The sequence below is a fragment of the Plecotus auritus genome (genome assembly GCF_963455305.1).
Source record: "Plecotus auritus genome assembly, chromosome: 12".
Lineage (NCBI taxonomy): Eukaryota > Metazoa > Chordata > Mammalia > Chiroptera > Vespertilionidae > Plecotus > Plecotus auritus.
This window is the reverse complement of record NC_137778.1, coordinates 11,507,165-11,525,030: the sequence shown is the minus strand read 5'-3', so window position 1 is coordinate 11,525,030 and position 17,866 is coordinate 11,507,165. Positions and strand designations below refer to the sequence as shown.

Below are 17,866 nucleotides of genomic sequence, written 5' to 3'. Positions count from 1 at the left end.
GGGGACTCAGGGCGTCCTGCAAAGGCTTGGCATCTCCTTCAGAAACGGGGTGGTGGGAGACGTCCTGCCCTAAGGCCGGAGGGGGTCAGAATGACCTGTCAGCCTCCCACCCCGCAGCAAACCTAGGTCAAATTCTGGGAATTTCCAAAGCAGTTGGCAGCGCTGCGTCAGATTTTCCCGGACGCCAGCGTGCGGTGCCCGCCGCGGTCGCTGGGTGGCGCGGCGCGGGGCGCGGAGCGTGGGAAGCGCGGGCGCGCGGGCAGGCTGAGCTCACACGCCCGGGAAGCAGCGGCGGGGCCGGCGTCCGCAGCGGTTGCGCATCTCGCACCTCCCGCGGGGCGCTCGCGGGTCGGCCGGGCGGGTGGCGCAGTCCCCCAGGAGGAAAGCCGCCGCGGGAGGTAAGAGCAGAGCTCCGGCCAGGTGGGGGGTGGAGGGAGGGTGCACCGTGGGCCGGGCCTGCGGGCGATCTCGGAGAGCCCGGGGCAGGGGTGGGCCCCTAGGGACGATGCACCGGCCCCCGCTGCCCCACCCCCGCTGCGGTGCGGCCTCCGGGTGCAACTGCCTTCGCAGCGTGGGTGGCAGCGGTTCTGGCCTGGAGCAGCCCCGGGCGGTCCCCGGGCTCTGGGGCCAGGGCCAGCAGGGCGGGGGAGGTGGAGGATCAGCCCCCTGGGGCGTCCAGGGAGCCCAGGCCCACTCCCCACCTTGCATTTCTCCGCTCTGCAGTGGGCGTGGTGGCCCTTTGCTGCAGCGGGGGCGCCCGGAGTTGTGGAAGGCTGTGGGGGATGGAGAGCGCCGAGACAGGTGGTTGAGGGGGCGAGAGATGGTGCGCAAAGGCTCCTGATATTAATGCGTATTCCCCCCACCTCCTTCTTCAGGGGGATCGGAGGTGCATGTGGAGGAGGAGGGGGAAGGCCAGTGGCATAGCTCAGGAGAGGGCAGGCGCTGTGGGGGGATGCTATTGGGCTCTGTCTCTGTTCAGTTCCCCCCAACCCCAAATAATAAAGTGGGTGTGATGGTGAGGATGGAGGAGTTTGATGAAGACCTGGCCCAGAACTGTCCTAAATTGCCCAGGCCAGCCACCTGGCTCCTGCGTGCGTATCTGGGAGCCCCAGACTCAGAGCACTCTGCAGAGACTTGGGGGGGGGGGGGGGGGAGGACCGCAGGAATGTCAGAGATTGAAGCTTTAGCAACTGAAGCAGCCCCGGAGATAGGGGCTGGGAGGAGGGAGGTGGGTCCGGAAGCAAGGGGGTCTCCAGGCCTACAGCCCAAGTCCATAGGTGGTTGGTTGGTCAGGATGTGGTGGGAGGTGGGGGACTTAGAGAAATTGGGTAATGTCCTTAGTGTGCCCCCCCCCCCCTTAGCTTTATTCGCAGCCATAGACCAAAATTTGGGATTCATCATTTGCCAAATGTGCACAATTTTCTTTTTCTTTCCCTTTTGATTTGGTTTGTTTTTTAGAGGACCGGAGAATGACAGAACAGAGGGACAGAGGGACGCCGGCCCAGCCAATCCTGAGCTGCCGCAGCACTTTCCACCAACAAACACATTCCGTCCAAGGACCCAGAGGAGGGGGCTGCTGGCTCCCCGCCCCGCCCCTGCCTGTGGCCCCCTTGCCGCTCCCCTGTGGGAAGGGCAGCCTGGCCACCTGAGGCTGAAGGGGCAGAGGCCGGCATGGGCCAGGGTGGTGATGGTGCCGCAGCCCCTCCCTGTTGCCCAGCGTGGGAAGAAGAATGCAGAGCCAGGCAAGTCTCTCTCTGTGTCCTCTGGGGTGGAAGGAGCAGGTATAGACAGGGCCGGGGCAGCCAGGGCCTGGTGATCCTTTGGCATTGGTGGTGAGAAGGCTGTTACTTCCAGCCCCTTGGGTTTGGTTCCACCCCTGCGTGCTTATTGGTGCGACCATGTTATATAACGCTTATATAACCTCCCAGGGCAAGCGCTCTGTCTCCACTCAGGTCACGCAGACACTGTGTCTGTGGGGGAGGCAGGATCTGTGGAAGCTTGTGGGTAGAACTACTCCCCCCCGCCCCCCATCCTCAACCTGGCTCGTTCATTCTCCTGATCCCGGACATGGGAGGGGGGACGGAAAACAGGGGCCCACTCCACACCAGCTGTCTGAGGCTGAGAAGGGGGAGGGCGGGTTGGCTGGACAGTCTTCCTCACCTTCTTGCTCTCTAGTCCCTGTTGCCCAAGAGCCTGTGGTGGAGTGGATGCCACTCTAGTGCTTTGAGATCAGCTTTTTGTACGTGGGTCCCCCTGGCGTGGCAGATGGGTGTGGTGAGATGATCCCTGGCATGTTGCGGTAGAAGAATATGTGGTACATAGTGTTGGATAAAGAGAGGCAGAAATTAGCTCTGCCTTGGAGGTTTTGAGCAAGGGTGACCAGAAAGATGGTGGTGGCATTATAAAAAACTGGTGCAGGCCTGAGGGCTAGGGGATGGTCAGGGAAGGGTGTACAGAGAAGTGGATCAGAAAGCAAAGATAAACATGGTGTTCTTTTACTGTACTCTCCACTGGGCTGTCCCTGGTTACCAGGGCAACAGAAGCAGTGATGAAAATCATGCCTTTCCTTCAGTGGAAAAATTTGGCTCCTCCTCCCACCTCTTCCTTCTCTAATCGCCTGCGACCCATTGGGAGGGTGATGTCTCCAGGGATCAGAGACCTCGGCATATCTTCGTCATGCCCCCAATGCCCAGTTTTTAAAAATGATCTCCCCCCTTCCTGCATCCCCTGTCTCCCCCCAGAGCTTGGCAGTTACGTAGGAGTTGGCGTGGATGGAGGGGGAAGGGCATGGACGTCATTGCAGAACAGGGCAAGCAGAGCGTGGGCAGAGATGTGGATGCAGGAATGACTGGCACATGATGAGGGTTAGGCATCGATCAGCTGGACGGAGCCTGTTTCTGAGATGGTGGGTGAGAAGGGTGGGTGGGATGATGGAGGCCTGCAGAGCCTGGCATTCTGGGCTCACAGTAGGAATAGGAAGGCCCTGAGGTTTCCTGTGTGGTCATGGCTCCTGATGAAAGCTAGGATTCATTCATTCAGCACTGATTGGGTGGGTACCTGCCATGTTAGGTCAGGTTCTGGGAACTGGGAAGACAGGTCAAGGACTGGGCCTTGACCTTGAAGAGATTGTGGTGGATGGCAGAAGGGTGGGGATATGGGAGAAGATCAGCCTGGCCTTTTTACAAGCTTAGATTCTGGGCCCCAGGCAGAAGACTGGCAGTATTCCAGACTGGAGGTGATGGATGAGGGTGGAGCCTGTGGGAATGCAGAGGAAGAGGTAATTCAGAGAGCCATTTTGGCTTGGGGACAGGACAGGGGAAGAGAAGGTACAGACATTTTGAGCCTTAGTGATTGACAGAAATAGAAAAATCAGGGTTCAAACTCCTTTGAGGGGAGCCATGTTTGTTTAGGTTTTAGACATGTTGCGTTCCAGACGGTGGCAGGGTGCCCATCTGGATAGATATGTTTATGGTCAGGCAAATAGAGTTTGCAAGGGAAATCTGTTCTGGAAAGAGATTTGGAGGAAATTGTTGTAAAGTTTTGAAGGTGCGAGGTTGCTGAGAAAGTGTGTAGAGAGAGATCCCAGGGCCTGGGGCTTTTGCCCAGCATTGGGTGAGGCTGTATGTCTTGTTCTTGTTTATTATCCCAGGGCCCGCCCAGACTGCTGGACCAGTTTCTGCTAATGAACACCCACGTCTTGTACCAAACCACACCCTTTTTTGAAGTTCAGGTTTCTATTTAAGTTTTCTTTTCTCTAATAACTATAACCAGGAGGATATGTCAAGGAAAGATTATATATATATATATATATATATATATATATATATATATATACACACACACACACACACACACACACACACACACACACGAGGCCCAACACACAAAATTCGTGCAAGGAGCTCGGCCCTCGCAGCTCCGGCTTTGTCCAAAAGGACATCCAACCTAATTAGCATATTACGCTTTTATTATTATATATATATATCCCATATAATAAAAGCATAATATGCAAATTGACTGAACGGCCGAACAGTGGAACAACCATTCAGATGACCATCTGGACAACCATCCGGGACCAGGCTATGACATCCACTGGCGCCAGGCCAGCCAAGGCGGGTGTGATGTGATTGGTCGGGGCCTGGCCATCGCCCCATGATCACCCCGCAGAGGGAGGCCCAGGCCACCTGCCGGCAGGCTGCGATGGGTGGGCGGAGCCTCCCTCTGCGAGGTAAGCCGGGGTCCTGGGTGCCAGAGGGAAGCTGGGGGAAGGAAGGCCTACTTTGCATGAATTTCATGCATTGGGCTTCTAAAATATATATATTTTTTATTTTTACCCTCTCCAAGCTCTCTCCTTGACCTCTTAGAGGTTACTGAAAGTCCCCAGGATGTGGTATAGAGATGTGTCATAGGCCCTTAGTCTCCACCAGCAAGACTGTTGATTCTGGTTCCTTTCCAGTCATCACTCTAGAGCAGCAATTTTCAACTGGTGTGCTACAAGAAATTTTAAAACATGCAGTACCCAACTATTTAGTCAGGGTCACTGACCTCTTTTCCCTTAGATTGTCAAAAAAAATGACAACAGCCAACACAACAATAGCCATCGGGTGTGAATGCCCTGTCTTGAACCATAATATGGAGTTGTATCTTATTGGTCAAGTCACAGAATAAGATTACTTCTGATTTGTTCATTCTTGGTACCAGAAATCCTCCTATACAAGGATAGGCACCTGATGCGTTGAAAAAGTCACTTTGGAGCAAAACGGGTAGGTAATTACTTTTTAAAAAAATCAATCAATCAAAATATACCTATTTTTTTGGTCAGGTCCGCAAAACGTTTTTTTTTGGAGCGCCGCAGAATTTTAGTAATCAGTTTATGTGTGCCGTGAGATGGAAAAGGTTGAAAATCACTGCTCTGGAGGATTAAGAGCACTGGACAGTGTCAGGAAGCCTTTGCCAGTTACATGGTCTTGGGCCGGTCACTTCCTTTCCCAGACCCTAGTTCTTTTCATCTCTAAAGCCTTTGGATTTGATGTCCAAAGCTCTTACCTCTTGGCTCAGGTTTCTGATCAAGCCTGACTTTTCTTCTCGAACAAGTAACCCAGACTTCTTTAGTGTCTTGTGGGCGGGAGTAGCAGGAATGGAGGCCTGGTCCCCAGAAGAGACCCCTGTCTCCAGACTGGGTGGGAGTCCTCCTGGTGGAGGGCCTGTATGCCTCTTGGGATTTGGAAATGCTGGAAGAGCAGGAAGAGCAGGAGTTGGCAAACTACAGCCCATGGGCCAGATGCCTGCTTTTGTAAATAAAGTTTTATTGGAACACAGACATGCCCATTGTTTAATTGTCTATGGCCGCTTTCATGCTAATTGGTGTAGTTGAGGACAGCAGGTCTTCTAATAATGTTGTTTTGTTCCGTGTCGTTTTATCGTAATATTGATGAGGGGGACAAATTGATTCCTGGCTGTATGGCGTTTCCAAGTGCTCCCCATGTCTGTGTGGGTTTTCTGGGGTACTCTGGTTTCCTCTCACACCCCAAAGATGTGACTCTTAGATGAACTGATGTGTCTAAATTGTCCCCCTCTGAGTGGGTGTGGGTGTGAGTGGCCCTGTGATGGAAGGGCGCCCCGAGCAGGGTGGGTGCCTGCCTTATGCCCTGGGCTGCTGGGAGAGTCCTTGTCAGCCACGACCCTGAACTGGAATAAGGGGGTGGAAAATAATGATCTTAATTGTTCTTATTCATCTTCCTTGAATGTATCTATAGCTCACATTTATTTCAGTGTTTAATATTAGAAGTGTTTTGGGCCTTTATTTAGAAGTTTGGTGATGATTTTGTGACCAGAAATATGCCCTAGGAATTAACTCTTTTTTATATCAATTCGCCTATGGTGAAATTGGTTTTGTTATATGTCATTTTGGTGAAAGTCACAGTTTCCAAGAACTTATCCATGACCTTTAGTGAGAACTTACTGCAGTTGCAACAGAGGCCATAGGACCCATAAGCCTAAAATATTTACTGTCTTGCCCTTTAAGAAAGAGTTTGCCAACCCTGCCCTCCACCACCAGGAAAGTGCTTGGATCTCCACTGGGGATGCTTACACGGCTGGCTCAGATTCCTGGGTTCTTGAAGAGTCTGCCTTGGGCCTGCTTTTGTGATCCCAAGAGAGGATGGTGTGGCCATTGGGATAGCAGACTATCGGAGTCTGCCTAAGCCAGTATCCTGTACCTGGAAAACCCCTGTCGTTTTCAGTCCTACCTCTGGAACCTGGAGGTGTCTCCAGCCCCACTCCCATACACAATTCTTGGAGCCTGGAGGCCGGAATTTCTAAGCAGGGGTGGGGTATGGCCTTGGTGTGACAAGGTCACCTCCTTCTTATTTCCCAGGACCATACAGAGAATCGACCAACACAAAGTCAGTCTCTGGCAAAGGGGGTCTTTGGTCCCACCGAGTCCCACAGCATGTTTCTCTTGCTATCTTTGCTTTGTCACTTCCGGCCTCACTGTCCCTTTAGTGCCAAGGCCCTGGAGATGCAGCTGCAGTGAGAGCTTGCAACCCAGCCTGGTTCACCGGCCTGAACCTGGCGTGCGTCCACTCTGGGAACAAGGCCCTGCGGCTTGGAGTTGGTGGGGTGTGTGTCTCTGTTGGCTTGGGACCAGATCACGACTGGGTATCCTTGCAGCCAGCCTTTACGGAGTCCCCTCGTGTCCTGGTTTCCACCTTTTTTTTGACTTGGTCTTGGTGAAACTCCTGGCAGGAACAGGACTAATATAAAGTTCCTGCTTTTTCAAAACAGCAGCACAACAATCTGGTCATTGCTGCTCAGGGCTGGGCTGGAAGTGAGACCCTTTGGTGGCAAAGGGGGAACTGCGTGCTCGGAGCAGTGGGTGTCAGAGGGTGCCTGAGGTTTATTACCCTTGCAGCTGGAAGGGAGGAGGCTGGCAGTGGGAGGAGGGAGCAGACGACCAGAATAGCAGAGAAGACAGCAGCTAAGCACACCCGGAGCTGCTTTTAGCTGGCAATGGTGAGCTGGCGCTCGGAGCCTTACTTCACGTGAACCTTCCCTGCACGCACTTTCCCCCGAGGCCATAAAATAAAAAGGTCCTTATCAATGCTCCTCTCTAAATACCTTTCCTCCGTAGAGTTGCCGGTGACCTCCTACTACATGGGCTTACACTGATGGGGCACTGACCTGGAGGATCAGTCATTTACCTGCTATTGACTACGGATCTGGGATCTGGGACTGTGAAGTTGGGAGGATACAGGGTAAATAAAGGATTCACGGTCTGGTCTGGAGGCATAGGGACAGTTGATCCAGTTTGAATACGATCTGCACTAGAACATAAGCTTCCAGCACCCATGTCTCTGTCTGTCCTGTTCACTTCTGTCACCCAGTGTGGCCCTGGGTAGGCACACAGATGTTCAAGGGCGACCCATCCTTGTTCGGTCTGTCCTGGAAACATGCAGGAGGGATCTGAGGGGGTGGGTGGAGGAAGAGAGGAGCTCACGGTAGCATGTGACACATTTGGGGGAGGATGGGATGCACCTGGACACGCTGGGGATGTGAGTAAGGAGAAGAGGTTATAGGAAGATTGACGCCATGTGGGAATGAGACTCCTTTGTCGTTAGGACGGTGAGAAAGGAGGAGAATAGCCTGGTACAAAGAGGTGGGTGGGGTGCACTCACGTCATTGGATAACGCAGAGGGCTGGGGAAGAAAGAAAAGCCAGCCGATGTCAGGGAAGGCAGGATTGGGGCGTGAGAGTAGAAACCAGTGAGAGAGGAAACAGAGGCCGTGTCTGGTAGTTACATGGTCAACATCTTGCCCCAACCATGTTTGCCGGTAACTAATAGGCCTTAAGGCAATTGCATTATAAAAGATAAAAGAATGAAAAAGAAAAGAGGGACCTTTAAAAGGATATAATGAAACATGAACAAATCAGTAACAAAATTAAAAGGCTTTATTGTGAAAAATGAAAATATATCGTCTTCGAAGTCTCCCATTCATAATATTTTACATTTTCTTTTTTTTGCTTGTTGATTCGTCTCATTCAGAGTTTTTCACTTTTTCACTAAAATTTCTTCTTCCTTCATTAAGAGAGGTGTCAGTTTCCAACTAAAGAATCAATAATCAATGCTCTCAAAGACGGTGAAGAATTAGCAGCTGCCTCTTTTGCATTTTGAACAGCCTGGTAAACTTCTGGTTTTGATGGATGGGAGGACTCACTGGGATCACCAAAGGATTTGCAAACTGACCTGCAATCCTTTTCTAGTAGAGGATGCAGTCTGGACATACATGGAGCTTTGCAATCTGCTGTATGTGTAGTTGTTATCACCCACAATTTTAAGACCACCATGTCTACTTGTCACTGTATTTATAGATCCTTATGAGGCTGAGATTTCTATAATGTAAAAATGGGAGTAATTGTGAGAACTTTGTCCATGGAGAACTGAAACCAAAGGGACAGCTAGGTTACATGCATGAAGTCTGCCAAACGTAAACCAGCCAGCTAAGCTATTTATGGTGGCACAACCTTGAACCCATAAAGGCATCCCCAGGCCCGGAGTGAAAGCGGAGCTGAAGCAGGTAAGTCCCAGGCGATGATGACAGCAGTGATGAAGAAAAGACAGGACCCCCAGCTCTGTCTGCAGGTCTCCTTGGAAATGACCGAGTCCAGGTATGACCCTGACTACCACATTTCCCTGTATGAGGGGGGCGGGGGCAGGTGCAAGGAAATGAACTGCAGTTTGAGATTAGGGTTATTTTTCTTTTTAACAGTCTTACTATGGAGAATTTCATATGCAGGCCACCCCCAAAAATGTATACACACTTTAAGAGCTAATAGCTCAATTTTGAAAATGAAATGTACTTTACTAAACGCTGACTTTATAATTATTCAAAGTGTGTGTAAACCTTTTTTGGGACACACTGTCTATATGAAGGTAGCGTCAGTATAAGAAACTTCAGTGTTCCCGTCACTCACTTTCAACATATCACCACGTGGCCCCTCTTGCTTCATTTATAGCCCCGCCTACTTTATCCTTACTCCCTTCTTAGATTTTTTTTTTTACAGCAAATCCCAAACGTCATATTACACCATAAATACTCCACTGTGCGTCTCTATAACACAATACCTTTGAATAACTTAACTCCAGTAGTAGGCTCACCCCTTGCAAAAGCACCGTTTCCCAAATATCACCAGTATTTTCATTTTCTTGTTTGTCTCCATTTTTTTTTAATAGTTGATTTTGTTTGAATCAGGCTCTCTATAAGATTCACACGCTTCCTTTTGTTGATGATTAATCTCAAAGTCTCTGTTAATGAAAATTATGGTCATTCTTCAAAGAATTTATGTTTAACAATTCTGCCTTTTAAATTTATTTAGCTGTGTCTCTCTATCTCCAATCAGCTGCCACCACCAGTTTCCCTGAGTTTTATTGAACCATTTTGTGATTTTTGAGCATTCATTTTTTCCTCATCTTTGTGGTTTAATATAACTAGTCATTTTTTTTTCTTCCTTCAATAAATATTTTTTGAGAGCCTGCTCTGTGCCAGGCACTGGGCATACAGCTGTGAAAAGACAGGCAGGGCCCTGCTCTCACGGGGCTTACAGCCTGATCACATCAGAGCTCTTGGGGCACTACTTGTCATCTGTCTCCCCCACAGTGGGGGGCCAGGACCCTAACTTCTGTGCTGAATGATCTGCCACGTTCTAGGACTTAGTATTCACATGCTCTTGCTGTCATTTTATTTATTTGTTTAATATTTTTATTGATTTCAAAGAGGAAGGGAGAGGGAGAGAGAGCTAGAGACATCAATGATGAGAGAGATTGATCGGCTGCCCTCCTGCATGCCCCATACTGGGGATCGAGCCTGCGACCCAGGCATTTTCCCTGACCAGGAATTGAACTGTGACCTCCTGGTTCATAGGTCGACTCTCAACCACTGAGCCACACCAGCCGGGCAATGCTGTCATTTGATGTGGGATGGCCCGAGGATTGTTCGAGGCGGCTTCTGTGGCAAGCCTCTGTTTCATCACCGTGTGACTGGGATCCTAGCAGTGTTGCTGACCGCCTTTGTGTCTGTCCATTTATTCACGCCACTGTAGGGTTGAGTCTGTATAGCCAAGCAAGTTAAAATGGAATGCTTACTTCACTGGCGGAGTGTAGGGAGGCTGAATGAAAACATCTGAAAGGTGCTCTGAATGGAGAAAGGGCTCAGCCAACGCCAAGCGGTGCTGCTGTGCTGTTTGAGCAGCTGGATGTTCTGTGGCTCTGTGGACACGCCAGGTTGGTTTGGGGCTCTGCCTGTTCTGATCAGGCTACCTGCCTAATTAGGCCCGTTTTCTCCATTTGCCGTTCTTTGCCGAGCCGTATGGTATCGGGTAACCATCCTTCCTCAGGAGCAGAATCTGATGGTGCAATTGAAGCCTGCCTTGCTAATAAAACTATGAACTGATTTGCAGTTCTCTGTGTAAATAAATAATCAGACTTAAATTTGGTCCCTGTGACACTCTGATTTTGATAACGGTTCGTGATTCTTGTTGTGTTTTTCTACTTGCAGTTCAGATGCAGCTATATTGCAGTTTCTGGATTATAATGTTTGAGCCTTTGTAAAAAATCTTAATTAATAAAAACATCTATTCTCAGATACAAAGACTATTATTCTTTATACCTCTTCTAGGTATTTTTTAAATCTTTTTCCCCCCAATAATTTATTGATTTTTATTTTTATTTTTTTAATATATTTTATTGATTTTTTACAGAGAGGAAGGGAGAGGGATAGAGAGTTAGAAACATCGATGAGAGAGAAACATCTATCAGCTGCTTCCTGCATCCCCTACTGGGGATGTGCCTGCAACCAAGGTACATGCCCTTGACTGGAATCGAACCTGGGACCCTTCAGTCCACAGGCTGACGCTCTATCCACTGAGCCAAACCGATTAGGGCTAGATGTTTTATTGTATACTTAACATAACAATACAGAGCATACTAGTGTAAATTATACTGTGATATGCATGCCAGTCCCTGAAGGCTACCTAGTTTATAATTTGATAGTATGCTTTATTTTCTTCCAATTAAGTGGTCTTTAATTATTTTGATTATGCACCCATATTGGTAAAAACTTTTGAGAACTTTTTTTATGTGTGTGTATTTATAATTTGCATATAGGATTGCTGTACTGATAGGTTAGCTACATCATGAAACACAAAGTTTTAAAAACAGGTTGTGATACGTTATATTCTCAGCCTTTTCCCAGGTAAACATTGAGGTCCGGTCTGAGGATAACCCCTGTCCTTCGCACTGAATTTCATCCCTCTCCTATATCCAGGAATTGCTCCAGGACTTCCCTTGCCTCCCATTTTTTTAATAATATATTTTTATTGATTTCAGAGAGAAAGGGAGAGGGAGAGAGAAACATCAATGATAAGAGAATCATCATTGATCAGCTGCCTCCTGCACACCCTACACTGGGGATCGAGCCTGCAACCCGGGTGTGTGGCCTGACCAGGAATCGAACCCTGACTCTACCACTGAGGCACGCCGGCTGGACTCCCTGGCCTTCTTGCATCACCAGTTTCCCCCTCTCCACTGGATCATTTCCATATGCTACTGTTTTCTCATCTTCAAAAAGCTCTCATTGACTCTAGCTACTCATGTCTCTCTCCCTTACAGAGTTTTCATTCCTTGCTCTCTTCCTCTCCAGAATCCCTCCAGTCAGTCTTATCCCTACCACTCGAATGAAAGTGCTATTGTCAGGGCTGGTAGTGACCTCCGTGTTACTACCATGGAGGTCACCCCTTAAGTCTTCATCATAGGAGCTTCAGCAGTACTTGACCCAGCTGGCCATACCCTTTTCTTTGAAGCTTTTTTTTCATGAGGCTTCAGGACATATATTTCTGGTTTTCTGCTCATCATATTGGCTCTCCCTTCTCAGTATCTCATCTCCTTGACCTCTAAACATTAAAAGGCCCAGGGCACCTCCTCTTCACCTTCTCTCTTTCTCTTTGTGATCCTCTCCCACTCATGGCTTTAAATACCATCATGAACAATGTCTAGAATTTGCTTCGAAGTCATCCTGGGAGATAAACAAGCTTGACCATGAGTAGATAATGGTTGAAGCTAGGTGATGGGTACCTGGTGCTTTACTATACTGTCTCAAATTTTATTTATATTTGAAATTTTCCAGAATGAAAAGTTAGAAAAGAAAGCTACATGCTGATGACCCTCAGTTATTTGTCCCAAGCCCAGCCTCTCCCCTGAACTACGGACCTGACCTATGTCTCCATCTGCCTGCGTAACATTTCAACTTGGATATTAATAGACATTTCACACTTCACCTGCCCCAAATGGAACTCCTGATTTTCCCACACAAACATATTCTTCCCGCATTCTCCCATCTCAGTTATGGAAATGCCATCATCCAAAATACCTGTGCTCATGACTTCTCTCTCTTATGTCCATCCAATCCAGAAGCAAATCTTGGGGGCTCTCCCTGCAATATTCCTGGTGTGTGACCAGTCAGAACTACTTTCCCTGCCATCGCCCTGGTTCAAGCCAGCATCACCTCTCACCTGCTTCTCCTTTGCCCCTGACAGGCTGTCATCCTCACAGCAGCCATGTGACGTATCCCATCATGCCCTGCTATGCTCAGAAATCTGCAGGGCGTCTTTCCTCTCTCAGTGAAAGCCCTGATCCTTTGAGTGGTCCACGAGACCCTGTAGGTCATCAACACTATCCCATAGAAATACAACGCGAGTGACACACGAGAGACACATATGTAATTTAACATTTTCTGGAAGTCAAATTTAAAAAGGGAAAAGAAACATAATAATTTACTTAACCCGGTGTGTAAAAAATATGTTGAAATATACAGGGGTGGCAAAAATAGGTTTACAGTTGCTCGTGTGGAAAAAGACATGCAGGTTATGATAATTACAATAGCTTTATTATCTTAAAAGAATGGCACAGTGCACTTACCATACATGCTCAAATTGCTGGCCTTCATGTTTGACACATTCTTGTAGTCTACTTGCTATACACTTTGGCACAGAGTTCTCACCTACTTTTGCCCACCCCTGTGTTTTCATTTCTGACCTATATGACATGGTTTTTGCCATAGTAACTCACACCAAAATTTGGACTAGCTACATTTCATGTGCCTGCTAGCCTTGTGGGACTCCTGGCTGCCATATTGGAAATGCAGGCTTACACGGTCTGGCCCTGCTTTACTTCTCTGTTTTTATCTCCTGCTACTCTTCCCTTTTTTCATTGTGCTCCAGTCAGACTGGCCTCCTGGCTGTTCCTCAAATAAGCTAGGTGTTTCCTGTTTTAGGGCCTTCACACCTCCTGTTCCCTCCGTTTCGGAACACTTTCCCCCTAGATAGCCCGCAGCTGACTCTTACTTCCTTTGGGTCTGTGCTCAGATATTATCTTCTCAGCCAACTCCACACCTTTGCTGGCAGCATGTCCTGCAACCCTTCCCTACAGTGTTCTTTCTCCATGGAACATCCACCATTTAACATACTATATATTCCTATTATTTTGTATATTCCCCCGCCACCCCTCCCTCCACACACTCACACACACTGGAATGTGAGTTATTTGAGAGTGGGGATTTTTGTCACTTTTGTTCCCTGCTGTATTTTCAGAGCAAGGAATGATGCCTGACATAGGTGGGTGTTGTTGAAGAACGAAATGAAATGAATTGTTAAGAATTATTATCTTTAGTAAGAACCGAATCGAATAGAATACATATCTTTTTTTTTTTCACAGTATCTTGGTGTCATATTTTGCAATATAGTGGATTGGCTCAAGTCAGGGTATTTTGAAAGAGACCTGTTTATGAAGAGGATATTATGGGTTCAGTTTATAGTATAAAGGAGTCAGGACCCCTGCATTTTATTCATTTCATGGAGACTTTTTTTTTAAGTGTGGATATTCTGTTTTAAACTTGTGCGTAGATACAGGATTGTACAGATGACATCCTTACATTGAATTTGGAACCATGATCACATAATGGTGGAAATGGCTTCCCAATACCTGTTTCTAACATGCTCCTTCTGTGACATGTCTCTGTCAAAAAAGAAAGGTTTTCTTCCCCATTTTTAAAATGTCACCTTTATCTTAAAAGGACAGATAAGATCTTTATTTGTTTAAAATGTCCATTAAGTAGCTTTCTACTGACAAGTGCTCATCGCAGAAGAGGTCAGCGGATTTGGGGACCTTGTTTTCTGGTTTAATGCAAACCACCTTTGAGTTGAGCAGCTTGGGTAGTTCGCCATGGGATCAGCAGTGGCGGTGTGGCCTGATGATTTGCTGGCCTCACCCTCTTGTTATGACGACTGTTATTTATTGTATTGGAGATGACATCCCTAAGTTAGCTTAACTGGACATGTGCAAACTAAACACACTGTCTGTCTATGTGTTTGGGATCTCCTACTCCGACACAAGATGCCCCCTGTACCTTAAATGACGGAGACCACCCAACACGAATTGAAGGAGTGCACCAGTGTCAATTCATATATTAATAGTAAAGCTTAGTTCCTTAATTTCAAGTAAAAGTAATTCTACGTAGACATTCTCGCTCTTCTTCACCCTAATGGATCTTGTACATGCCACATCCAAGGCTGTTGCTCTCATATATTCTTCTATATTAGTCTTGCCTTCCAACCACCTTTCACTAATATTTGTTGACTGAATAGTGACTCCATTTTCTGACCTTGGCACCCTAAGATTCCATTGGCTAGACAACGAAGTCTAGTAGCTAGATTTCTGTGGTAGTTTCTAGAGCCATTTCTTTAGCAATGTCGAACGTATTGATGCCATTAGGGAAAATAGCATTGCAAGCTCAATGCCTCATTCTGGATCTGACAGGTAGCAAAGGTGGCGGCTACTTGAGGCCCCGCCACTCTGTGATTCAGGTGGTAGGTGAGGAGTGTGCTGGCAGAGGTTGCTGGGAGAGATGGCCCAGGTCGCTAGAGGAGCCAGCTCTGTTCTAAAAAGAGAGAGGTGATACGTCTTTGAAGCATTGTGGCATGTCTTCCATCCGCTCACCAATCTGCTGAAAATGCATGTGCAAATACGCTTTTCATCCACCTTGGCAGTCCAGGACATGTGCCAGCTGGATCTGTACCCTCGGGGTTATTTTCCAGCTGCCGTGGCCAGAAGCACAATTTAAAGCAGGGGTGGGGAACGTCCATTATACGGCCCACGAAATCATTTCTTCTGCCCCTGCCAAGGCATTAGGGGTGAGTTGATTAAATGTTTGACCAAATATAGCAGACTAATTTTTAAGTTGATAATTTTGTGTGGCCCGTGAGTGGTGTTATAAATACCCAAATGGCCCTTGTTAGTAATTGGGTGTTGAGAGTGGGACTTCTCCCCTCAAAAAGTGCAGGGCAGTGGCCCAGGGATGAAGGAGGAAATAGCTTGTTGGAGAAGGTGGGCCGCATTCTCTGAGGGGTGCACGTGGCGGAAAGGGGCTGTGTATTGCAAAGGGAGGGGTGGTCTCAGGAGGGCCTTGACCAACTTTCTAAGAATTTGATTTTGGTGTTTCTTAACCTCTTTTGACGCCAGTTCTCATTAGGGATTGCAAGGAAACCATAGTCTCTGTCTCCGGGGGGGGAAAAAATCACAGCAGCACGATCTGGCATCTGCCATCAGAGGACTCGCAGGTCCCGCCATAGGCTGGGCAGCCGGCAGTGCTCCAGGGCTCTGAAAACGGGATCAGACACTTTTTGGCCCTGGAGCCTTTGGAATGGACTCAGGTGAGCGTGCACCGCGCAGGCTTTCTGGGTTTCCAGGGCACTGATATCGGGCAGGCACTCTCGTGGCCCTGATGAGCCTGGGGAAGCGTTGGAGCATGGGAGTGTCTGTGCGCTGGCATGAATGGAGCGGTCCAGTGTCTGCTCTGCTTATTAGCAGACAAAAACGTTTACCTGGGAGAAGAATAAGAAAAAGGAATCCTTAAAACTCACTAATTCAGAACATGGAATGCTAACTTTTTAAATATATACTGTAAATATAGTATATTTATGGATTTCAGAGAGGGAGATAGAAACATCAATGATGAGCGAGAATCATTGGTTGGCTGTTTCCTGCATGCTCCACACTGGAGACCAAGCCCACAACCTAGGCATGTGCCCTGACCTGGAATCGAACCATGACCTCCTGGTTCATAGGTCGATGCTCAACCACAGAGCCACGCCAGCCGGGCTGGAATGCTAACTTTTTTCTGTGACATGGTTTCCAGCTCAGATACTCAGCCAAGCAGTATGTAGAGAAGCAGCGTGTTTCGCGTCTGGGAGCAGTGATTGTGTCAAGGGCTCCTTAGAGCTCCCTGTCACCGTGGTGTAGGGTTCCAAGGACTCCTTCGCTGTCCAGGCCCATGTCCTGGACTCCTTCGCTGTCCTGGAGGGCCGCCCGCAGGAGGAGGTGGCGAGATTTCACGGGCTGCTTGGAAAAGCACAATGACTAGGTTGAGGACAGTTTAAAATTGGATTGTTTTTATTCCTGTTCTCATAAAGATTTCTATAAAGGGTTCTGTGTACCTTCAGTTAAAAAATCAAGAAAGAAACCAAACGTCCCGTCCTTGAGGAGTATGTAGAGTGTCTGACATACAGATAGGCTGTTGGGAGCTTGGAAAAACCCAGTGTGGGCCGCGCAGTGTTGACATTTCTGCGTTTGTGTGTCAGAGGCAAGTTCCTTCAGTGGAGGGCCGAGGTTGCGGGCGGTGAGGCAATGCTTTTTCCCAGGGAAGGACGTTGATTGGAAGTCCGCCCTGCTCCCGGTGGTGCTCCATGCTGCCCAGCACCTGCAGGCACCCCTGGAGGTAGAAGGCAGAGCTCCTGAGCTCCTGGCCCCCGCCCCCCAGCACAGTAGGGGGGCAGCCACAGGGCGGGAGTGGGGGTGGGGGGACTCCTTGCTGCAGAGACACCCACTTTTTCTCTCTGCACTGTGGCTCTCCACTGGGGTACATAGTGAGGTTTGCTTTGTGGGGAGGATCGTCTGTGAGGGGGTTTGTAAGTTCCTTCAAGGAAGAGAGCCCCTCCTGTGTCCCCCAGACTGGGGTGTAGACGGCTAGTCCAGACACCTTAATGGATGATGAAATCAATTTAGTGGGTTGAGGCCAACATTAAAAAAAATAATAAAAGCCCCTAACCGGTTTGGTTCAATGGATAGAGCGTTGGCCTGTGGACTGAAGGGTTGCAGGTTCGATTCCGGTCAAGGGCACGTACCTTGGTTGCGGGCACATCCCCAGTAGGAGGAGTGCAGAAGGCAGCTGATCGATGTTTCTCTCTCATCGATGTTTCTAACTCTCTATCCCTCTCCCTTCCTCTCTGTAAAAATTCAATAAAATATATTTTTTAAAAAATTCTAGAAAAATAAAATAATAAAAATACTAGATTGCATAGTATGTAGTAAAGATGAATACGATTTCAGGAAACTTTGTTTCAGCTACATATAATCTACGTAAACATAAGTGCTTGTGTGTGTGTACTGGGTTACCTTGTAAACTTTCTTTTTTTCTTTTTAATATATCTTTATTGATTTCAGAGAGCAAGGGAGAGGTAGAGAGAGAGAGAAACATCAGTGATGAGAGAGAATCATCGATCGGCTGCCTCCTGTACTCCCCACACTGGGAGCAAGCCTGCAACCCGGGCATGCGCCCTGACCAGGAATCGAACTGGGACCTCCTGGTTCATAGGTCGATACTCAACCACCGAGCCACGCCGACGGGGCTAAACTTTATTTCTTACTGTGGGTCAGGGTCCAGGAAATTTGAGAAACTCTCCTGGAGGGATTTCTTCGCACTTGGCGCAGCCAGCGGATTCCAACCACTCCCCAGAGGCCCTCTCCGTGGTGACAGATGTG

At 48.2% G+C, this 17,866-nt stretch overlaps 1 long non-coding RNA gene across 1 annotated transcript in view; it reads left to right on the top strand.

Annotated features, from left to right (window-relative positions):
• Positions 1 to 255: 255 nt before the first annotated feature.
• Positions 256 to 17,866, top strand: part of LOC308237679 — a 59,183-nt gene continuing 41,572 nt past the window's right edge. The window contains exons 1-2 of the long non-coding RNA XR_013959452.1: positions 256 to 398; positions 1,459 to 1,742. This is a non-coding gene — a long non-coding RNA (uncharacterized lncRNA). The remainder of the gene's footprint in view (positions 399 to 1,458; positions 1,743 to 17,866) is intronic.